Below are 23848 nucleotides of genomic sequence, written 5' to 3'. Positions count from 1 at the left end.
CCATAGTGGTGTGCGCAAAAAATGAAATGAAATGAAAACAACAAATTTGCAACCGGGCAGAAATAGTACGCAACACATCCCTGCGACATGGCGCAGGTGATGGTGCTGCCTATCAATGGCGACTGTACGCGAAGAACGTCAACATAGGAGTTGCGCGCTCGAGCGGGTGCGTTGTTTTGTCAAGGGATTAAGCTTTTAACTGGAAATTGCAAAAATCAACATCCGTCGTGTGTCAAAACACGAATCGAAATGCTGCTGGCCTTCCGAATGAATGGAACACTTTTCGCTGTCCAGATCTGTTAAGAGATTTCATTTCATAGCGGTTTTTTGGAACTCGGAGTGATGCAGGGTTTTGTAAGAAATCACTTGGAACAAATTCAATCAACCACAGATGTGAATTGACTTTCGAGTACAATAGATTCCATTAGATTTATGGAAATAGTTTGCTGTGTAGTAGCAATAATTCATTCTTTGCTCTTACCGTTTTCAAAATTCTCGTTGATATCGGAAAATGTTCCAAGCCTTTCGACGTACCTGAAAAGGAGAGCAGAAAAAAACATTAGTTCCAAGTTATTTAAGGCTAAATTTTCAAAGCAAACTCCACTCAACACTGGCCCTACTGGAAGGCTTTTAAATAATTGGGGAAAAAGCTTCACTCGCATCTATTTTCTCTGATTGCCTGAGAGTCCATTTTTCTTCGGCACACGATACACATCGCATCAGCAATGCACCAAACGCTGCACCTCTCATCGTGCTGCTTCCGCGAGATTCACTTTCATTCACGTCCAGACAGAGTAGTAGATGGTATGGGCAGACGCTGACGCCGGAACGTGATGAAAAATTCAATTCCATTCCCTTCTCGAGGTGGGCGCACATGAAAGAGAATGCAGAAGGGAAATGTTCTCAAAGAATGATAGACTGTCTGCACGGCTGAGAAGGGCCACGGGAAACGGGTTCACGTTGCTGTTGCAAATTTAATGTGCAGATCTAGGGTTAAGAATGATTTTGGATTTCTCATCGGCTTTGAAAGGATTGAACGTTAGTTGTGACAGCTTAAATATGTCTGTCTGTTCAAACAGACTTTGCCAATCTGACACAACATAATTGATACAAAGAACGTTTGCGTTTAGTAAGTAATCAACACTATTTTTAGCAGCCTAGAAATGTTTAAATTTGAATTAAAACATAATATAATTTTCTTACAGTTTACCATCAATTTCTTGAACTTATTTCACTATTTATTTTCTTATTATTATTTAATTTTAAATTATGGTTTGAAAAGTAACGAATTTACTGTAGGATAACGTTAACTACATTCAACAACGTGTATTCACAAACGATACTAGTTTAAAACTAATTTGTCCGGGTTTGGTGGTGACCTTCAAGCTATTTTAATCTGACTACCATCCCAAAACAGTTCTCTGTCTAGCCAAATCAAATGAAAATTTCCATACGAAATGCACAGTTTATCACAATTCGGGTCAAGATCAAGAACACGATTCAAAGTAACATAAAAACACAAACAAAAAGCTCGTTGTGTCGGGTGATAATCTGACAGTTTCGTTTTCATCCCCCAACCGTTGTTCGTTTCGTTGCCACTTTGGCACCACTGTCAACTCCAATATTGATCTCCCTGTAGCACGATTGAGCGTATCTCCCAAAAACCGAGATGACGTGTTGATGCGCATTGAATACAAATCGGCACGACAAACAAAAATATTCATCGTTACAAACGCTCAACCGCACCACATCGCAAAAGAAAATGGACGCTTTTTTTCCAGCTGGTAGTGTCCCTTTCCCAAACGGGCATCACAAAACCTTCAAAGGGGTGTATGTAAATTGGGCCAAAGATATCACAAATGAGAGTAGGACCGAAAGCTGCCCAATAAAACGCTCGGGCGAAAAATAAAAACTACAAAACGCTTGTTTTGATTTCAAGGTTTGGTGTCCTTCTTGTGTATGCAGGACACGGCAACGCACACGGCACACGCACCATCACCTCCACGACTGGCCGATCGACTGAACGGGCTGAACATAAATACCAATTACCGTCAACCCATACACACCACACACGAGCATCATCAACAGCATCATCACCACCATCGGAATATGGTCAAACATGAAAATTCCACCCACGGAGAACCGATGAAAAATGCTGATCAAATTCCGAGCACGAGGTTTGATTGGTTTGATTTAAAAAAGTAAATCGTCACACCTCGCGCGGAAATGTGAAACACGATTGTGTGAAAAGTTGGCGACGATGTTTTGCCGCCCCTGACCATATGGAAACGCGGAAAATCGGGTCGATAAGGATATTTTGGGAGCGTTGTCTTGTTTGTCGCACAGGGTACACAGAATGAACCGAAAAATATCACCGTGATTAATTTTAATTAATTTCACTCTCTCCACCGCTCTATACGTTCCGAAATGTGGAACGCGTTTGCACTTCGTTGCATTGCATTGCAGCGTGTTCGTTACACACAAAAGCGTATGTAAAACGTATCCTGCCGTACCCGTATGTTGACGCGCCGTAACGCAGCTGAAACGATGAAAAAGAAAGGACACGGATGGCAATGGATGGTAGTGAGACAGCACAAACACACGCAGCGAAGAGAACGGTGGGATAAAAATGCCACCGACAGCAATTTTCCATAATTAATTACATTCACAGCCCTTTGCACAATCTTGGACATTTTGTGGCCTTTTATGTGACAGTTTCGATGTGGATGGTTTTGGGCAGGGTTTTTTTTTTGTTATTTTATTAAGAGAGGAAAATTGGTCAACCGTGGGTAACGGTGAATAATTACAGGCGCGGTCCGAGTGCGGCATATGCTCAGGGGGATTGGTTTTCCGAGGATTGGCCTCGCTCGTTATCCATGATGAGCATATTGGTATGAAATTGTTAATTACTGCCAGGTGGAATGTGGCGGATTCAGGCAAATCGTTCGTGTATGGAGTGTGTGAGAATTTTCCACTTATGTTGACCGTGAAGGGACAAGGATCAAATTTTCATATATTCCTTTATTTTCGTTTTATCGATTGGATATATGCAAAATGTTACCACAGTACCAAGTGCTGGAAAGACTTGGAAAGTTTATAACAGTGAATGTGTTTAAGTTTAAAAACAACGCTTAATTTTCAATTGAAAATAAAATAAAAACTGTAATATTTATCCGAATGTATCTCTTTTACGTATTCAACTTCAAGAAATATCTCGCTTTATAACGAAAAAATTGCGTGTTGATTTCGCTTTATAACTTATGGAAAGCTTCATCTTATTCCCACCGCTCCAATGAGCACTGACGCAGGGATTCATCCTTTACCCACCAACCAATCCTTGGACCAGTGCCATTGCAAACAGTTTCCCAGGAGCAGCAGAGCGCGGTGCTACACAGCACGATGATACTGAATCATACCGCCCGGGTCCATTGCGAGCCCAACGAAAAGCGTTTCACGGCAAACGCCATTACTAACCAATCGCGCGTACAAATAATCTCGCACGAAAGTGCCGAAAAAACGTGAGCCGATTCGGAAATGAGTTTCGAGCGTCCGGGGGGAAAACACTCCAGCAGGGTTCTTCCCGGATTCAACTTCCGCAAAAGTGATATAAAGAAATCATCTATTTCGCACAACGGCATAGCGAAGGTTGGGGGTACGAGCTGTGTTTTAGTTTTCGCTCGTTTTTAGCATTTCAACTGCTTCCTTCCAAAGACACTAGACCTCTTATTGGGTGGGGCAGTAGGTCCACGGTGGCGGTGAGTGTGCAGCGAAATCGATCCTTAGCAGGAGCATTAGCAACCTGCGCGTATTGAAAAGCACTCCCTGCTCCAGGGCATTTCTCAGCTTTAGAAAGAGCTTGCGCCGCAGGCACCGGCAACTTCGCCGGGTGATAATCATGATCAGCCAGTGGCGGAAGCTCCTAAAGCAGCAGCAGCTTGCTCGTTTTTAATATATTCTACACCTGTCACCAGGCGACACCTCTGCATTGGAATATTAGTTTCCGGTTGGGATAGGCGGACCCGGGGGCCGAAAGCGACTTCCAAAAACAGAGCGTGCAAGGAAGACGTCACAAACGCCGGGTTTTGAGATGGCGATGAAAAGGGCTTGGCAACATATTTACCGCTTCGCTGTCGATAAGTGAATGAACGCGGCTAGTCTGGTGTTCCTTTCACCCACAAAACCCTTTCATCTGTGTGAGAAACCTGGGAAGAGATTATTGTGATGAGGCTTTGGGTCCCGAGGAGTTATTTAATTCCATCAAAGTGTGTTCCAATTTCGTGCAATTTCATTATCCCGGCAGCTATCATCATGATTGGTGCAGCTTGGTAAAGCTTCACTGCAAAACCTTTGCGGGCTTGGACGTGGATTAAGATGATGAAGTTGATGCAGCAGAGCAGACATCGGGAAGACTTGGAGCAGCATCGAGATGCATTGGAAGGGATTTAGCGTTCCGCTTTGAACGTTTCGATTGCATCTTTTCGTCTGTGTATGAAGTGTGATTTGTTTAGTAATAAGATTGGATTTGATGCGCGAACCAGAAAGCGAATGAAATTATCCTCGAAGGTGTTTAAGTACCCCACAAGTCTAAGACACAGATTAAATGACATTGCATTCAGCGCAAAATCTTTCTTCAAATGAAAGTGAAAGGAATTGAAGAGTGAAATATTTTTTTAGAAACGATATTCTTATCGGTTAACATCCTTCTTAGTACTTTGATATCATCTCAGGCTGCTTTACTCTAGTAAGGAGCATTATCAACATCCAATATAGATGTTCACACACAAAGACAAAAAGTAACAAGAACAACGCTTTCTTTCTGCCCGTGTTTCTTTCCTAGAAGGCTCCTCATAATACTCCACTTCCAGGATTGCTCTTGGGATTTTCCAACTGCCCACAAAAAAAAAAGCAGAATCGGGCCATCCTCGATAAATTTATAAAAGCAATGAAAAGCCACTCAAACGAAATGGGGCACACCGATCTTTGGGTTTCGTTAAGTAGGAAGCAGTTCAAGGAAGAGGGCAACTTTGTTTTTCGATCTCTTCGCTGGAAGACAGACGGCTGCTACACAATTCACATTGTCATTCGGGCGTGGAAACGCATTATTGTCCGTTAGTAGCTGGAATCGGTGAGATTACACAGCTTTTGCTTGTAGAGGCTAGAAAGACACTCTGATTAAAGTAGGTTTTGGATAGGAGAACATAGAACTTAAGAGGAAGTGAAAGAACAAAACATGAACTTCCAATATTCTCAATTGATATGGTTAACAGTTCTTAGGGAATCTTGAAGGATGTAACAACAAGTACATGATTTATACGAAGACGACAATAGATGGTTTACTCTTGAGTCCCTTTCCAAACATCTTGAACCTTCCCAATAAAGACCTTCCTAATAAAATGAGTTCGTTAATTTCCACAATGGTTTCTACAACAGTTTTAGTGAAGAGTTGGAAATACTTTCGATTTGCTATTTTGCCATTCAAAATCTAAGAAATTCTAATAAGCCTAATTTTGTTCTGACAAATCATTTTAAAGTCCCTTTCCATTTGAATCATTCATTGGCTACAAACTAAAACTATACAATGATTCAATGTGATACTTTGTTGCTATCATTCAGCATGACCTAATTACGCAACGCAAAGCCCCAAACACAGCAAAATCCGAACTTCGTCCATCCCCAACGCCTCCACACCGCCTGATGCAATATTGCAAAATCATGTGATTTAAAATTCGGCTTTATTTGCATGAGATAACCATTTCTCTAGCTCGAGCGCTCTAATGAAGTCATCCATTATGCATTGGCACTGGATGTGGATGTGTCTGTCGGCGCCCGAACAACATTCACTCATCTCATCCACCATCGATCGATAGGGGCTGTTCAAACGCAGTGAATGACACGGTGAAGTCACTGTTCGCAGATCAATCGGAATGAATTCAAGGCCAAAACGGCTATCTCTGGCTGGCTCAAGGGGTGTTTCGTCAAATCCGGCGATTGTGGCGAAATAAAGTAGCCGTCCCTATCCCCAAAATGGGGGCGCTTTGGACGATGATTATAGGGAGGTGGGATATTTCTCGCAGGCAGGAAACAACAAACGGGGCATCAAACATCCGCCGAGTGTGAGTGTGTTTGAGTAATCATATCGATGTGTGAGCGGCGCAAAATTTGGAACGCAGGGCAAAAGAGTCACTAGCCGACGCCGGCGGGTAGCAGTGATCTGTGCGAAGGCATTGAGCCGTCTGTTCCATGTCTGTCCAGTTGAGTTATTTGGAAGGGACAGGGCACATTCGTGTTCTAGCGGGTTGTGGTGTGTCTTAGAAACCACCCAACGGATATGCCCGTTACTTGCCGAGGACGAAATCGTGCGGGTGTAGTGTGAAGGTATGAAGTATTCCATTTGCCCAAAAAACTTGATCCGTACAAAGATCAACAGGCAGCGCGTTTGGTTCGTGATACGCCGGGGCTAGTTGAACTAAGGCACATCAACAGCAGCAGCATAATTGAATGGTTTCGGCGTCTAGTAAAGCGGCTCCTAGGCGCACATGATTAGAACGCAACATGACGAACCTTCGATGCCCGGGCGTCGATAGCTTCGATGGCGTCTGATGGATGAGTTGTGACTTTTGCCGATGTCTCGGTTCTCCCAACTCCTCAGCTCCCGGTTTTTTTTTCAAAGGGGCAGGCAAATTAAAACAGCCAACCGAAAGAGATTGAATGATGCGCGCGCGATGATGCCGACCGGTCGATTGCATACACAGACGGGAAGTTTTGTGTCGTCTCCACCACTCTTTCCCACTCGAGCCCTTCGCAGGAGTGGCTTCTTATTTCTTCCTTTCGATCGCGGTAATGATGCGACGACGTCCGAATGGGAAGCACACGATGGGAACACACCAGCCTACCACCATCTACTCGGGTCGTTGCTTTGGCGAGAGTGATGATTTAATGGATCAATAGAATCGAACCCAGCGTAGAAGGCAGCCCAGTCATCACCAGCGTCACACCGCGGCGTATCGACTGGAGAAAAGTAGATCGGGTTTCAAGGTGCTCTAGATGGGAAGGTTAGTGTTGCTGAGGTTCATCAATTGCACGCTACGGCGTACGGGGCACAGCCCTTGGAGATACCCGTTTTGTGCGGACGATGCGATGTGAAAGAGATAAATTAGGTGTATGGTCGTTGACCCGTTAGGTCACACACACACACACACACACACACACGCACGTACACATTACACCAAAAAGGCTGCTGTGGATGGCTATGGACGGGTATTGGCAAAAGGCCAATTAGGTAAGGTTCGCTTCCTTCACTACACTCTTTCGCTCGAAGAGCTCTTGAGCATGGCGTGCCAAGGCGTTGAGCAGGGAGTGTTGGATGTGGACATCTTATTTTGCAGGATAAGCTTCATTCTAGTGATAAACGTGTGATTGAGGTAGTTGAAATAAAAACAAAATTCCTGACCAATGTGTAAGGAGCATCTAGGACGGTTCAATAAGGCTGTCCAAAAAGCGACAGAGATTGATCTAGGATTGATCGCAGTAATGTAGAGTGATGTATTTGTTGTGACTGGTAGACATTTTTTTTTGCTCCCAGCATAATAAAGGCATTAAAAATAGAGGGCATCTGTAAGCGAAACTGATATGTTTGTGCTGTAGCATACACATCAAGTTGAACATCAACAATGAACGTTAGCACAACGACCTCTATTACCAAAAATACTGAAAAATGTATTATTGATTCAATCAAATAAGCTCCAATCCTGTATTATCAAGTCGTTTTTTAATTGACTTGGCGTACATTCATTTAAAATACAAAAATAAAACAAAAATACTCATTTATAGTCTGTTCTACTCCCAAAACGTTCAATCTTGCAAGAAACAACCTATACATTTTTATCCTTTAGACGTAAATAAAGAGCACATTGACCTTTGCCGGAAGCTGTCAGCAGCCACATGGAAAACATCAATCGATTTGTGACGATGTTGTTTTTTTCTATACAATTTGTGCCACAAATCCTATTTCACAAGGCAAGAGCCTTCCCCGGGCACAGAAGCAGCGGGCAAAGGTAGGACAGCCAAAACCCCAATTGTTTGCTATCATTCAACATTTAGATTAGAACAATTCTCCCATCAAACGAATCCTGGGGTTCCGTGTTACGATGCCGGTGTGTGTGTGTGTGTGTGTGTGTGTGTGTGTGTGTGTGTGTGTGTGTGTGTGTGTGTGTGTGTGTGTGTGTGTGTGTGTGTGTGTGTGTGTGTGTGTGTGTGTGTGTGTGTGTGTGTGTGTGTGTGTGTTTGGAAGGATTCCAGATTTGTTTCCCCCAAACCGATCGATCGATCGGTTGTCAGCCAGCCAGCCCGGGTTGTGCTAGCCGTTGCTGACGGCACACCGCGGATTAGTGTCACTGTCACGGATTTGCCGGGATGGCGTATTCGTTCCCGGGTGTCACACCTGATCATCGTCTAGGCACGAAATAGCGCCGCTCTGCGATTGGGCCACTGACCGTAAAGTTGGCTTTAGTCCTCCCGCACCCATTTGTGTTGTCCGATTGACGTTTACAATTTGATTGTTTGCTAACTCGTCGCAAACACGCACCCACGTTTGGCGGAATTTTGCGCGTTAGTAGAGTGATGAGGCAGCCGGGCGAGCCGGAGTAGCATCGTGTACACGTGGCGGCATTTGATGTTTTTGCGCGCCCGGTGCAATTTTGGACACAATGATGTGTTAGGATTTGGCAGCTTGACTAAGGATAAGGATGGTTGTGACAGTGCCAATCTGCCGGAGGGGCTTTCAGGCTGATGGATTTCATTTGTATCGGAAACTGCATCAGAAAATAAACACAGTAATTGGCGAACATTGGAAATTGTGCGAAACGGAAGATGCATCTATGCATTAAAGTGTAATAAATCAAGAGAACTTTAGGCTTTAATGAATTTATTATTTTTAGAGTTCAGTATCTATCAATATGGAATATCAAACCAATAAGTTGTACGATAAGCATATGATCAGTTTTTCCTTACTGATTTCTAAAGAAAATAAATTTTTATTTCAGAATCCGAAATTTCCTCATTCATTAGATTTAGATACTTCATTATCATATATCTACAAACTAATATATTGTTTAAGCTCTTTAGTATTTGTACAAGAACAAATGCATTAATTTTATTAATCACTTTAAAGCTTCATGTTAGTATTCTAGTCAATTAATGTTCAGGAACTAATTTTAAAATATTCTCTGTACTATAGTAAAATAAAGGATGCTCTTTCGATTCAGATTTTTTTTGCATATGAAAAACGAGACAGGAGATGAAGATAAAAAAAAGCAGCGTTTCCTCTTCACAAAGGCAAAAAAATAACCATTTGGTACGGCCGCGTGACATGGAAATTTATTTTTAATTATTTAATGGATTGTTGATTATTTAAATCTGATTCGCGCTGATGAAACACATTTCTGCTGCTGACTCGGAATGAACCGAAACAGCGAGAAACACGGGGAGAGAAGCAAAAGCGACAAAAAAAATGGGAAGATTCGTTGGGGAAAAACCTGACCTGACACGTGCGAAGCAGTGCGCAGTGCGTGTGCAGATTTGGTGGCTGTGCTTTTTTCGCCAATTTGTTCAATACATTGAAACAGGGATATTTTATTTTTGTTCCTGCTCTCCTAGTTTGCACTAATGCACAAACCATTCGCTTCCCAGCTGGGGCAAAAGGAAAGCTGAAGGTGCAGAGGAGATGCATACAAAAAAAATCACGAAATGAATAAATTTGTGAATCACTTTGGGCATCCATTCTACACGACCTATCTCAATGCAATTTTGAGTTGGCCCAACTAGCGGCGAATTGCAATTTGGTGCTGTTTTTCTTTTTTTGTTTATTCATTCTGTGTACTCGGTGTTTCTGAGTTGTGTTGCCAGTCACTGAGTGTAGAATTTGTGTCATACAGCTAAAAAAACCTGAACTTTTTCCTGTTCATCACCATTGCTTTCACGAGCAGAAGGAATAAATTGAAATCCTCGTAAATTGGACAACTTTTTGCCTTCCTTTTTTGTGAATACTGTTTGTTAATCTTAGTTATAACACTGTATTTTGCTCAAATTGTTAGCACGGAGATGATGTACCTGGTTCTTGTTGAAAATGCGAGCGAACTATCGAAACGAGGGAGCGATAGATAAAGAAAGAAAGAGAGCCGGCATCGATGGATAGTTGCATTTTGTTGCATGCTAAAGCAAATGCTGAGAAATAGATGCTCATTTGCTACAAAATATTCTCGACGTTCCACTGTGTTGCAAATGAGTTTTTTAACATCGATTGAAACCCTTACTCACTAATGCAAAATAGAGCGTAATTTTTCATAATTTTGAAAACCCTAGGATAGGTATCTATGAATTTTGAAAGCTTCAAACTATATTCGTTGATATTTAACTGGTTGCATCAAACAAGATACGAAAGAGCTTTCGTCAGCAAAATATTATAAATATTTCTCACTCTCTCTCTCTCTCTTAGAGCATTTTCCATCGAACTCACAGGCAGAGTAATTTTACTGAAACCCTTTAACACAATTTATTACGGTCGCTATGGCCGGTTAATGTTAAAAGCATAAAAGCGCCAATTTAAACTGCCACCACTGCCCCTCCAGAAAAACCCGTACCATTCAAGAGGCACTGCGCCACCATTCCACCATTTCCAATAGGGTCCACTTGTTTGAACAGCCATCAAATGGTCAAATATCAGAGCCGAGCAGCCGACGCATGTGACACGATAAACACGGGTGACCAAAAATTAATGATTTCATGCTGCAGCACACGCGCAACAAGGATGGCCATCCGGCTTGCGAACCACACACACACGCACATAGATCGTCGCTTTATTTATTATTAATTAACAATCAATTCGTTCCTTTCGGGGCACACACAGATAGGCGCCCGGTTGCAACATTGGCTCATCGAAACGCACGCCCTGCTGCCCAGCTGGCCGATAGGGAAGCATCCTTTCATCACAGACACACACACACAGCCTGCCCGCCTGGGAATATTCATTTCAAACAGCCGATTTTCAACGATCAACACCGGCAAAATGTGTTTATAGTGTCCACCATACGCCTCTCCCGTCCCCCACTCTATCAGCGGCGGAACGGTTTATCACCAACCTCCGGGATTTTGTTGACGTCGTATACGTATGCTGGGGACTCGTGTGGGCATGTGTGGATAAATAAATTTGCAGGCTTTTCCAAAATTTTAATATTATCATTATCCCTCAAACCCCCCCCCCCCCCCCACTGCCAGCTACAACAGATGGGGAAAAGGGGTTTAAATTATTATCGCTATAATTGAAGTTATGTTTTGCATGTCCTATGCTGCTGCGGCAGACAAATAGAACCTAAAACTTCGCGCACACACGCGGAGGATATAAATTGCATTTTCACTCGCTTCAGGTTGTTTGTTTTTGGCACAAAACCCGGAACACGCATCCTGGAATTTGGACAGCCGATACACATTTGGGCGGTGCTGTGTTTCTCGATTGAAGCACCAAAAAGGAAGAATAGTTGGCGCATGGGTCGGTTTTAAAGTTGGTCCAGTTTGGTCGCATGGTGCATGGAATTTAATAATTTTAAGCCAAAAAGGGTTATTTTTTTTTTGTTTTAATGTATGATTTTATGATAGTATCGGAATTCAAAATTGTGTTTAGTTTCCCAAAATGTTTTTACAAAATTGAAATCATTAACGCCGAAAAAGAAAGCAAAAGTAGTATTACATTATATTAACATAAAAAGGAAACAATAAGTGCAATAATTTTATGTAAAGACATATATTTTTAATATTTTACATCGAAAAGAACATAAAAAAGTAGAAGCAAAAGTATACTGAATTGAAATACAAAAAACGAAAACAAGAAAGAATAAAACATATCGGAAATGAAATGAGTAGAAATATTTACAAAAAATAAACAGACATAATAAAATAAAATAAAACATGCAGAAACAAAACAAAATAAACTAGATAATTCTATAGCTCTAGGCATAATATTTTTCAATGCAACTCAATTTGATAACATAATTTCGTGGCGAAAGGTATTTATGATAAATTTTGCAAAATGTATCGTGACCCAAGTAACAAAATCGACATGCTTTCTCATTCTACCCAATAGATCAGTAAACCTGAGAGAGCGAGAAAGCATGTCGATTTTGTCGCTTGGGGAACGTCTAAAAATGGTTTAAATCCAGCAAGACCCACATGTCGTTACGGCACCAAATGGCGTCGTATAGAATTTATAATTGCCTCGTTTTGGCAAACAACTTTCTTGGTTTTAATCTCACCAAAGTTGGGCTGAGCCGCTATAAATAGTTTTACAACCATAAACACGCTCGCTCGCTCGAGAACGCCCGTGTGCGCTGCTGCTTATATTCGTTGCGGCAATTTTTACTCGTTATATTTGCATATCTCGTTAGCAGTTTCCCACGATATGGAGGGCAAATAGCTAAATTTAATTGCTGATGGTGTAAATACTGGAGCGAACGGGGTTCTATGTTTTACCGGGCGCCGCCACAGTCACAAACCGTTGCCGGTCGTGTATATCGGCCATAAATTCGCGGGCGTTTCTTCTCGTGTTTTTTTCCCCGCAACGGAACACGGAAACACGGGCGCTATAAATCTATAATAAACGATTAAATTACCCAATTCAAATCAAATCCACCGCCGCCGGTGTACAGACGAATGTCGTGTGAGCTTGTAATTCGAAACACTTCACAAACCTCCCGAAGCTGTAATACGGTTTTACTTGCTTCCCTGCTTCGTGTGTGCTTGGCCCCATACGGTCCAGATTTGGGTTATGGCGAAAGGCGCCGAATCGCGTTAAATTACCTGCAAGTATAGAACGGAACGAAGGAGAAATATGAGCGAAACTTACACTAATCGTGCTTGATTGGTGTTTGTGGTGATGGGGTTCGGCCCCACAAGGTTAGAAAGTGTACGAGTGTGTGTGTGTAGCGTGTCGGGAACAAATTAACCCACAAATACTACTCGCTTTTCTCTACTTCCAAGGAGTGGTAGCGAAATGAGTAGAAAACGGGGAAAAAATCCCTTTAATCAGATTAAAACCCCTTTTCGGAATTTTCTTTATGTTTGTTTCTTTTCGATTTGCTACACCCTACTGGATGGAACGAGGGGTGAAGTTCTCGACCCGGGGTCGGAAACGTAACCGGAAATCTAACCATTTTTCTCGACCACCGCGCGGAAACGTAGTAATAAACACCCCGGCCCAAAACCAGAAAATGATCACTAAATCATGAAGCGGCCAGCCCAACGAAGCGAATGGCGACGTTGGCGGGTGTCGATGCGCCAAAAACCACTCCCCAGGCCTATTATTCACGGTCTCCCAATTAACCTATTTGGAGCATTCCGTGCGGCTCCCACCGACCCACAAGATGCTCCAGATATGGCTAATTTCACAATACCTTGTGTGTGATGGATGGTGCAAAAAGAAAAGGGCAATTGGAGAACAGGCAACGAAATGCTCTTGTAGCAGCACCAACCAGAAAAGGTGGCACCACCGCCGACACTGAACTAATCGGCTTCCTCATCAGGGAGAGGTTTCATCAACACCAACCACCAAACCACGGCTCGAAATGAGCGCTTTCTTTCGCCTGAGCGCGGGTACCGGAAGGGAGGTTGAGGGATACTAAATAAACATTGCTGGTTAGATTAATGCATTTGGGAGCATTTTTTGTGTGCCGACCTGAGGCCCCGTTGATTAGATGGCACATCGTAGCACAGAACTGTGTAGCTCTTTGTGGGAAACGCTATTAAGAGGAGCATTATGAGACACACCTGTATGTTTGCGTTGTGGTGGGAATACTTCTATACCTGTTGGAGCTGTCGTGATCAGTGAGAAAGATCGCAATGTGTTTGAGGCAGAGATATGTCATAATTTTGTAGAATAACTCAACAACGCGAGTTGCTAATACATCATACATTCATTCATGCTTGGATCTTTCCTGATACGTAGAGTTACCTATGACATCAACTACGACTTAACTATTAAGCTATTAACTATGAAGCTTAAGATGTAACAGGAATGATGGGTATTAATACATTAATTTCTGTTAGCTCCAACATTTTCTGGTACCAATTCTGGATATTAGATCGCGAATCATTTTCGGCATCTCCATGAAAATTAGCGTTTTGGTGAATCCCAATGTACTGGTAACCGAAACATTTTCATGGAGATTCCTCAACTGAATCCGCCTCTGCAATTTCTGATTTCAATTCCAGAACTGATTATGATTCTGGAGCCAAGTTCAGCTAAAGCCTATTCTGATTCTGGAACCGATTCGAATTCCCGGGTCAATTCCAATTCCGGAACCAATTCTAGGATTGTAGTCTGCTCCAGAATCGGATCCATAGCGGATCAATTGTTAATTCCCTGTAACTGTGATTGCTAGTGTATTTTGTAGCCTGCAACCGATAGGACCTAAGCGATGGAACCGGAAAACCTCTTAATTAAGTCAATTTATTTTTGTCTTAACTAAAATTTGCCATCCTCCATCAGTTATGGCAAAAAGTGGACACCATTCAAAATTAGGAAACACTGTAGTCTGGCTCCCACAACCCAATAGCAGCGGCATCAGTTGCATCATTATTAGGTGTCGGCAAAGACTATAGATAGACGGCAAAGATGTGCTATAAAGTAACTCCGGATCGGCAAGTTTTGAAACGTGGAAAAAACCGCACGTCTGGAATGCACTCTCGGCGCCGACGGCCAGAAGATGGATGCTGATATGCGACCGTGCGGTGGTGGCTGAGACGATGAACGCCGTGGTGGTGATTGTGGTTTTTTGCGTTCCTCTCTCTATGGTACTTCGTTGATCACAATCCATCTTAGATGGTCTCGATGGAAGGTTTGGTAAGGAAGTTCCAGTCGCTGCTTACATCTAGCACTTCTGTGGCGGTGTAATTTCTTGCGCCTCTGTGCCTTGTGCGAACCGAAGCAGCAAATTCATAGTTGCAAACCATAACCGCAGCAGCAGAGGCAGCACCACGACCGGTGCAAGGCATCAATTTATTTTTTAATAAACATGCACTGTCCCATTGAAGCTGGGATGAAGAATGCAAAAAAATATGAAAGAAAAATAAATAAATAAAATGGAACCCACTGCAACGAGGGCCACACAACTGGCGATATATATTGAGATAAAAAGAAAGGAAAAAACCACTATCCATCTCACTGCAACACTGCTCTCTAGCACAGCAGTGGCAAGTTTCAGAAGCACTTAATCTGCTTCTGGGCTTGGCTACACTTTTAATTCATCTCAGCTGGTTCCATCACATGGTTCCAAAACCGAATTCGTACTAAGAGCGTTGGAAAAAGTGCATATAAATTGCATCATGGACACTTTCGTTTCGTTTCGCTCGGAGCCAACAAACTACTGGTGTGCTCGCTTTCCCCGAGATACTCCACACGTACGTACAGCGCTCCAGCAGTAGTGCATCGGTGTCAATTAAAACTCCAATTTATGACGGTATGTGATTTTGTGGCGAAAAAACTGGGGTTAAAAAGAATTAAACTGGAGTGCAGGCAACCATCTAACCAAATGTGTCCAATTTCCCGGATGCAGCAGTTTACAGAGTGTGCAAAACAGGGAAATAGAAGCGGAATTGTATTTTACTTTTTTACTGCTTTTTTCCCCAAGTTCCCATATGCGTACTAATTATTCTAAGCCACATAGGGAGAGATAAGGAAAAACAAAACCACCCCACACTCCAGAGCTTGCGTGCATAAATCCATCCGAAATGTAGTGCTACGGCATACTGGCTTACCAGCTACCGTTGGCGCATTCAGAATGATGAATCTGTCCCATTTCGCGCAGTGTGCATTCTATTTTTTAATTACTTTCTGAATATTTCAGAGCCAATTTAATAAATTTTAGCTGCGAAGTGCAGCGAGCGTGAAACAATTTGGTAATGTGTTAAGGTATGGCATGCATGCTAGGTTTTTGTTTTTTTTTGTCTTTCGTGTCTGTTTTGGGTGTAATTGTTGGCATGCATGTGTCAACGACAGGGAATGTGTGCATCGTTGGAAAATTGTGATAATCACGTGTTGAATAAAAAAAAAAGGCTAAGAAAGGGTTAGTTTTGGCTAAAAAGCATTTATCTTAATTGGATAAAGATAATGTTTGATATGTGCTTTCTAGCTTTTGTGGACAACATTGACGAATTATCGAAGTAAAAAAACTATAAAAACGGTTGAAAAATGTCAAAAAATTACGTAAAAGTGTCAAAATTATCAAATAAATCATGTAATTCATGATTCAAAATACATAAATCAAAACAAAAATGGACCTAAGATTACTATTCAAACCCATTTATTTTCTTCAACACATTTCTGTAGTGGATTACTCTACGCTTGGATGAACTGCCACTAAAGAAATGAAAGGACCGTTTCATCATTCATTTAGATGTATTAGGCGACGCACAACTTCAAATAGAAATTCCTGCAAAGTAAAACAAAAAAAACTTCTTTCAAAAACTGCACCGTTTGCTAATCAAAATAAATTGCACTAAAATGGGTTTAAACGCTGCGACACAAATCATTTTCATTCCTCCCCAGACGTCCACTTCTGAAAAGGGACGCAGTATACGGTTCACACATCACAGTTTACGAACCGGCAGTTCATCAACGCCCGTTCAGTTTAGCATCGTTCTGCATGTCGAGTAATAAATTCCACAGCTTACACACTCTACAAGGCAGCTTACAGTCTTTCCGTACTTGGTGTGCCTTGGTTCTCATGGTACGACGTAAATTTTTATCAAATTGAGATAAAAATCTTTTAATTACAGTCTGCAAAAAAACACACACAAAAGGCGCCACCGACACAGGAACAAATGAATATGTAAAAAATATCTGTATGGTGATAGACCGAAGGGAACCTCCAGCCATTTTGCCATTAGCACTGCAATTCTCATCATGAACACACTCGGACGGAGGTTGCAGCCCATAATGTAAGAGATCGGCCGTTAGATAGCCTGCGGTCAATGGGTGTGTGGCAGAAGAAGGTTTTACATACGTGGCACTCTTCGCATAAGTTTTGCAATTCTCATTACCACGGCGAATTCTGGTGTGTTTGTGTGTGTGTGTGTGTGGGTCAGGCTGCCAAAAACAATAACCATTTCGATGGGAAAACTTTCCTACCCATTTTTCCAGGAAGGGGTGTCTTTTATGCAGTGCATACGAAAACTTGAAAGGAGAAAAAAAAAAGAGTTAAACCTTTTACCATTTCCATCTTCTCGTGTTGCTCCTTCTATATCAACTTCTCACTTTCCCTGCTGTACTGGAACAAAGTACAAAAGCTTCGTAGCAGTTCTAGCCAGTGTTGTGATGGAAAGTTTTAGAGGCTTTCTTGTAGCCCGTTCATTCTCTCTCCCTTGTACAAAAGTACATTCGGCGATTTTTCTCTACAGAGCACATTCAAGAGCTGCATAAAAGCAACGCTCCGCCTGTACGTACGAGAGTTTCTTTTATTATGCTTCCTTAATTGACCCTTTTCGAAGCGCTGGTTGCCCCAAACCGATTGTGCCATTATCTCGCTACATCGCAACAATTTCGCGATGCTGTCGCCCTTGAGCTTGCAACAACGCATGGGACGGCAGCAGCAAAAAAAAAGAACTGTCACTAATTAACAGCAGTCGCACACACCGAGTTGCAATTCAACTGCAGCTCCAACCAACCAAACGACCCGCAAAAAGATGCACCGAAACAGATAAGGAGTCACATTCAAAAAGGCCCTCTTTTCCATGTGACGCGAGGGGGTACAGTACAATGAATGCACGCCGGCAAGAAAAGCTAGCTGCTGGTGAAGTTTATTTCCGCTGCCCATCTTCTCGTGTATGTCGCCGGGCACACAGTACCACATCAGAAAAAAAAACAAGAAGAGACACCAACCTATTGCACTCCATTTAGTCAACCAAAAGGGAATGGAACCGGAATGGCTTTGGCAAGTGCAACAGCTACCAACACTCCTCCATCTCCACAGTTTATGCACTTTGCAGCAAAATGGAGTCGCAAAAGTTTTTGGCGTTGAAGGTAATAAAATTATCTATTTTCCCTTGCTTTGCCATTGCCCTTTTGTTCACCTTCATGAAAACACTTTTCAAAAGAGTGTGCTAAAGTTTTCCCTTTTATTTTCCCGTGCTGGGAGCTGCAAAAAAAGCACACACATACACACGTTCACATCACCGTCGCATAAAACTCAACCACACCTACACTTAGAGCAGCCGAACGGTTTGGTTGTGGTGTTCTTTGATGAAGAAGAGGAAGAGAGCGAGACACTGCCACAAGCTATAACAGAACTGCATCATTCGCTGCACACTAAAACCAGGTGCGTTCTGAGGCTGGCATGTGAACCCACACTACCGCAAGCAAAAAAGGGAGGGTAAGTGAGATGAATTGGACGTCATCCCATTCATCATCCTTTATATATATGCACCTTTTGCTGCCATAAGTCAGTGTGCGAGTGTGTGTGTGTGTGTAGGTCGGGAAGATTTCCCGTGCCGGAGATGTTTTGTGTCGGATTAGAGTCGAAAGTTAGGTCACGGCAGCAAGTTCAGGAGTCACTAGCAGCCTCAATACCTTTGTACGGCTGGCAGCAAAAACCCGAGGCCGAGATCTTCTTCGCACCGAGTTATAGTGTGGTGAGATTTATAGAGCGGTAATTAATTTAAGCTAAAGCTTATTTTTATCCCAGTTTTTTCTCTTCATCCATTGTATTCCTATGTCTCGCTTCGTTTTGCAAAAAAAAAAACACTCCCATTTGCCTTATGCTTACTATAGAATGTCGTACCGGGGAATTAAAAAAAAAGCTTCCCAAACTTCGACCGTTGGGTCAATTTTTCTATCCGCCCATCAACCATTCGAACCACCTCCTGCCACAGAATGGGCTGAACGTTGGTACAAAACCTCTGCGCATGTTAGACAAACTTTTCATTTGTGTTTGTGTGTGTGTGTATGTCTCTCTCTCTCTCTCTTTTAGGGCACAAATTAATTGTAGCCCGCACCCGGTTACCATTAATAAAAGTTCTAGCGGGCGACATTGAGCGGAGTGTGGCAGGGCAGGGCAGCTCACAAACAAGATTAAACGAATAGGTTTGGACACACTTTCATGCTTCGACAGAGCGATCGTTTCCGGCAGGAGGGGGGTAGGCAAAACCAAAATGACACCGTAGATGGTAGAAGGGACTGTGGGATTCGGAAATGGTGTGAATTGATTTTTTGTGAAGGTTTCTCTCTCATTCTCTCTCTCTGTCTCCATCAGTTGCGTAGCTCTCGCCACACACTGTCACTGGGAAGAAATATTGGTTTGGAGTGATGCTAAACGGAGGCCAGTGTTTCGAATGGGGCGTGAAGATGATCCGCTTCGGACAAACTGTCATTTCCGGCACGGGTGGCACGGGGGTCCCGTACACCGAGATCGTTAATTGAGATTAATTACCAGCGCTTAAGGCTCATAAGGTTGAATAAACGAGCGAACCTGTTCCAACGGCGGTGCTGTTAGATTTGGTGAGAAACCAACGCATGTATCTTGGTGGAGATCTTACATAGTATCGACATTATTATATTGGTGATCACACGAAGCAAACAATGTGAAAGATGAATTCTGATTAGACAAATTCTGGATTATTTGGAGAAATTGAAGATATCCTAATAATGACAGCGATGATCGTAATATTCGAATTTTTTTTGTAGTTCAGCCAACGGATATCCGTCCAGACATTCTTGGTTGGATTTTTGGTTGGCATTTTTGGTTGGATAGCATATTCTGGAAATGTTATAGACGCTTTAACATTGGATTTTGAAAGTTGTCGGCCCTTAAATCGAAAGATATTTAGATCTATTATTGTTTTTACAACGATTGCTTACAAGAGCATCAGTTTGAGATGATCGATCTATGAAAGTGGAACGTAGGAGCAGATATATGAATTCCAAGGACAGAGAAGGATATAACCATTACCAATATCCATTCGAATAACACACCGAAAAGATATAAACACGACATTCAGAGTTAAAATAGCTTCAAATAATTCGGAAATAGACAACCAGGAAAAAACAATAAACCAAGCATCACGTTCGCAGTTTTCAAAGACAGCATCATTTTGCAGTAAAAATAACTCAATGTCTTAAAAAACTTACAACTGCAATGCTACGGTACTATTTGCAGGTATTATCTTCACACCCGGCCCCCGACATAACAACCGGAAAGCATGGTCGTTCGTATTGCTAGCATCAGCAAAAGAGTTGAAATTCTAGAGCACAGTTCCCAGTGTTTATGAGCGCAGATTGTGATCCCGGGCAGAGTGTTATAAAACGCGGCGCAGGAAAAAAAACTGGACAAAGCAGCCGGTAAACAAACCGGTCGGTTCAAAAACAACTCCCAACGGGGTTCGGGAAGCACCGGAGAAAACTACTAAGCCATTGCAACATTCGTTGTGACAGAATTTATGGCACAATTTTTGCCCATCTGACCAAGCGACCATCACCCGTCTGCCTCAGCCGTACACAGTACAGAGTGTTACAGCAGCAAACTCTTTGGCCCTTTAGGATTGGAACTGAACTCGTAAAAAGAGTTGGGAAAAAACACGGTTCGAAGGTGGAAGTAAATAAACGACAGCATCAACACACAACATCCGAACCAGATCACGAGCGGATCAGTGTGCACACCGAGCGAATGCCATCTTTTCGCCGCCCATTCCCACTGTCGTAGAAATTTCCCATTTCCGAGATGACCCAACACGACGAGCGAGGAAGAAAAACTGCTTAGGTTGAATTTTCCCCGCAGTGCACGAATTGTCGGAGGTACCGGTCCATTCCAGCGTCACGAAGGAATGGAACGGTGAGCACGGGTGCACGGCGCTGCAAAGAATTATGTTTATGTGCTCGGTGATAATTTCGAGTGTCGTGTTGAATGAAGCAAATTATAAAATAAAGTACAGCGAAAAACGAGCACCCCGTCAGGGACCACCATCCCTTTTTCTACCAGTTGACTCTTGCGCGCTCTAGCACGCACAGAAGGGTCTAGGCGCAGGCATCTCGCCGTCCCGGCAAAGACTATCTTTGCCCGGATCTGGATAGTTTCCGGGGAGCCATAATTCAAATGTAACCTTTGACACCAGCACCGAAATGACTTCACGGCAGAGGCACTTTTGGCCGGTGCTGAGGCCGGTAGTTTGAACAATTGGACAGACGTACACGGTAGCAGCGCAAAGGGACATCTGGGATGAGTTTTTCGGGAGCGCCTAGCCAAGGTCACAGTTTTATTGGAAAAGTTCTACAAAACGGGGTGCAATTTATAGAGAGCATGATGTTGGGCTGCAGGACCTTAAAAGTTATGTTTGAAAACCAATTTTGGGGCTGGAAATTGGAGCATGTAAAAAGGGCTACAGAAATTGAAGTGAGTGGACCTCCGAGATGGCTGAATGCCCTAATATGCTTCATATTCAAATTGAAGAAAAACTTTCGATTAAATGGCTTCACATAATAAACCATACCGTATTATTTTGATTACGCGCTTTTGATTGCTAGATTTATCGAAGAACTTAGGAACTAAAATTACGTCTTGAATGAACTGATAACAAAATTCTGAAGGCATTCCAGTTTATATTTAGATATGTCTAGTGACTTATATCTGAGTGACAACTCAATAAAAATTGATATTTGGAGATATCTGAAATACATCCGACGTTCGACATGACATCAGACATCTTAGGACAAATACTTATATTTGAAATCTGACTACAAGATATTATAAGTACTTTCAGGGTTTTCGTAAGATCTTTGATTTAAAAACCATTTGTGGAACAATATGAGGTATGATTATAGTTTAACTTTTTCCCATGTTTTCAGGGACCTGCCTTAATTAAACTCAAAGATGTGGCAATACAATTTATATAAAACTCCCACCAACGATTTCACTACAAATTTAGCTAAAAACATAGTGAAATGTCCTCAGAAGTAAGCGACTGTTGCATGACTGTCCCCTTCCTAACGATCTCACATGTTCACCGGTGTACCCAACTGTACACAATACGCACCTAGCTCTAGCGGGAAAATTGAAGTAAAACCACTGCCAACAGTAACCGACCGTTTCGACAGCCCGGCGCAACTACCAGGGATTATATCGGCCTCATTTGCATTTGCAAATTCCGACCAGACTCGAGTGCTATCCAGACACAGCCCAGTGTATGTGCCTGGTTCGACACGGAAAATACACACACACAGCACACATGGTATGTACCTCCGAAACGGTGCCAAACATGCGTTTAACAAATGACTGTTGTTACGCCTCATCGATATTTTTCCCCCTCAGTCTTTTGCTCCGAAAAACCCTTCCGACGGCACACCGTGCACGCGTCGGTAGCTTTCACCTGATTATAATATCCTCGTTGCCGACAAATTGAAAATGTACTGCCGGCATGTGTGCGTGAAAGTGGTTTCGCTTTTTTTTTGTGTGGAATGGTTACCCTGTCTACCAAAGAACACACGGGCGTCCTTCTGCACACCTGTGACGCAAAACTAAAAACTCGGACGAGAGAAGGCGCGATTCGATGGTGCCCGAAATTTGTCGACTTCCGTCCCCGGTGACACAACACATGCTGTGTTCGCAATGCTCCGGCCATGGACCAGAGTGTGGTATGCAGAGGTCTTTGGTCTGTGAATCACTTTGCGCGGAGAAAAAAAGGTGTTTCTTTTTACTCTGTCTCGATTTGCATCTGCGTAAAGAGAATTCGGCGGCGCCGGGTGGAATATGTAGATGGGCTTAGAACGCGCGACATCGCGATTCGTCCCGGGTGAGAGTGTGTTTGTCGCATATGTTTTCCCGGAAAGTGCACGCACACGGTCGCCGACACGCTTTCCGGATGACTGGGTAAACGATTCCACCCTGTAATACCTGCTTATGCGTAAAACGTGTGCAACCGTATGGGTTTCCATGGGCCCCATTTCCCCGGCGAACTACCCATTCGAGAGTGTCATCTAGCATCACGTGATGATGAAGGCAGTGGCATCACAGAGGCAGAGTGAAGTCAGCAAAGCTGCTCGCATCACGTTCCAGCAGTTTAGTGTTTTTCGGGCATGTAATTTCATGCTGCGATTACGGCGAACAGGTCGGTCGTCGAAACAAATTCAGTCGAATCGATCTCATGGTCTATTGTTGTGTAAAAGTGATTTGATCACTGGCTGCACCTATTGATGATGAATTTTGCCAAGACTTTTTCCATAGTTCGACGATTAATTCACAACGACCTTTTTTATCTTGAAAGAGTTCAATAGCGAAGAAATTACCCAAGCCAAACTCACAAAACCTGAACTCAATTATCTGGCCGGTTGATTATTATTTAGGAAAAAAAGTCTTTGCGTTTTGTTTGCGTTTGTCAATGAACCACAGGAAAACCGATTCCATTATAATCCCATTATCTTGAAGTCAGCTTACCACAGCTTGTCACACGGCAGGAACAGCAACCCCGCGGTGAAAGTAAAGCAAAATGAAAACCCAAAACAAAAACTATACCACAACACACTACCGCTCGTAAATACTGCAGCAAATTTTACGACGGCTGATTATCAACTCTCTTTTGATATTATGGCCGCTCGATCAGCGAGAAGATAACTAGCACCGGCAGGAACATAACATTAGCATACCAACAGCAGCGCACCGACGACGACGGGCCAGATGCAGTGCAAGAGCGGTGTAAATCCGTCCCGTTCGAAGATCGATTTAACCTAATTTATCGTACACATTATCCGGGAGACTAATGATCGTCTCTTCCCCATTCCCTGCTGGGTGAGGTTGACTCCCAGCACCAAGCTACGGACCAG

At 42.8% G+C, this 23848-nt stretch overlaps 1 long non-coding RNA gene across 3 annotated transcripts in view; it reads right to left on the bottom strand.

Moving 5' to 3' along the window:
- LOC120903379 overlaps positions 1–23848 on the bottom strand; it is a 137812-nt gene that overhangs the window by 22857 nt on the left and 91107 nt on the right. The window contains exons 5-6 of one of the 3 annotated variants that reach the window (XR_005739588.1): positions 12738–12846; positions 482–534 (exon numbers count right to left, since the gene is read on the bottom strand). The exons of 1 other annotated variant lie outside the window; for it this stretch is intronic. This is a non-coding gene — a long non-coding RNA (uncharacterized LOC120903379). The remainder of the gene's footprint in view (positions 1–481; positions 535–12737; positions 12847–23848) is intronic. One more of the 3 variants, XR_005739587.1, reaches the window with a different exon arrangement.

This window comes from Anopheles arabiensis, chromosome 3 (assembly GCF_016920715.1).
Source record: "Anopheles arabiensis isolate DONGOLA chromosome 3, AaraD3, whole genome shotgun sequence".
Lineage (NCBI taxonomy): Eukaryota > Metazoa > Arthropoda > Insecta > Diptera > Culicidae > Anopheles > Anopheles arabiensis.
This window is presented reverse-complemented; position numbering and strand designations above follow the sequence as displayed.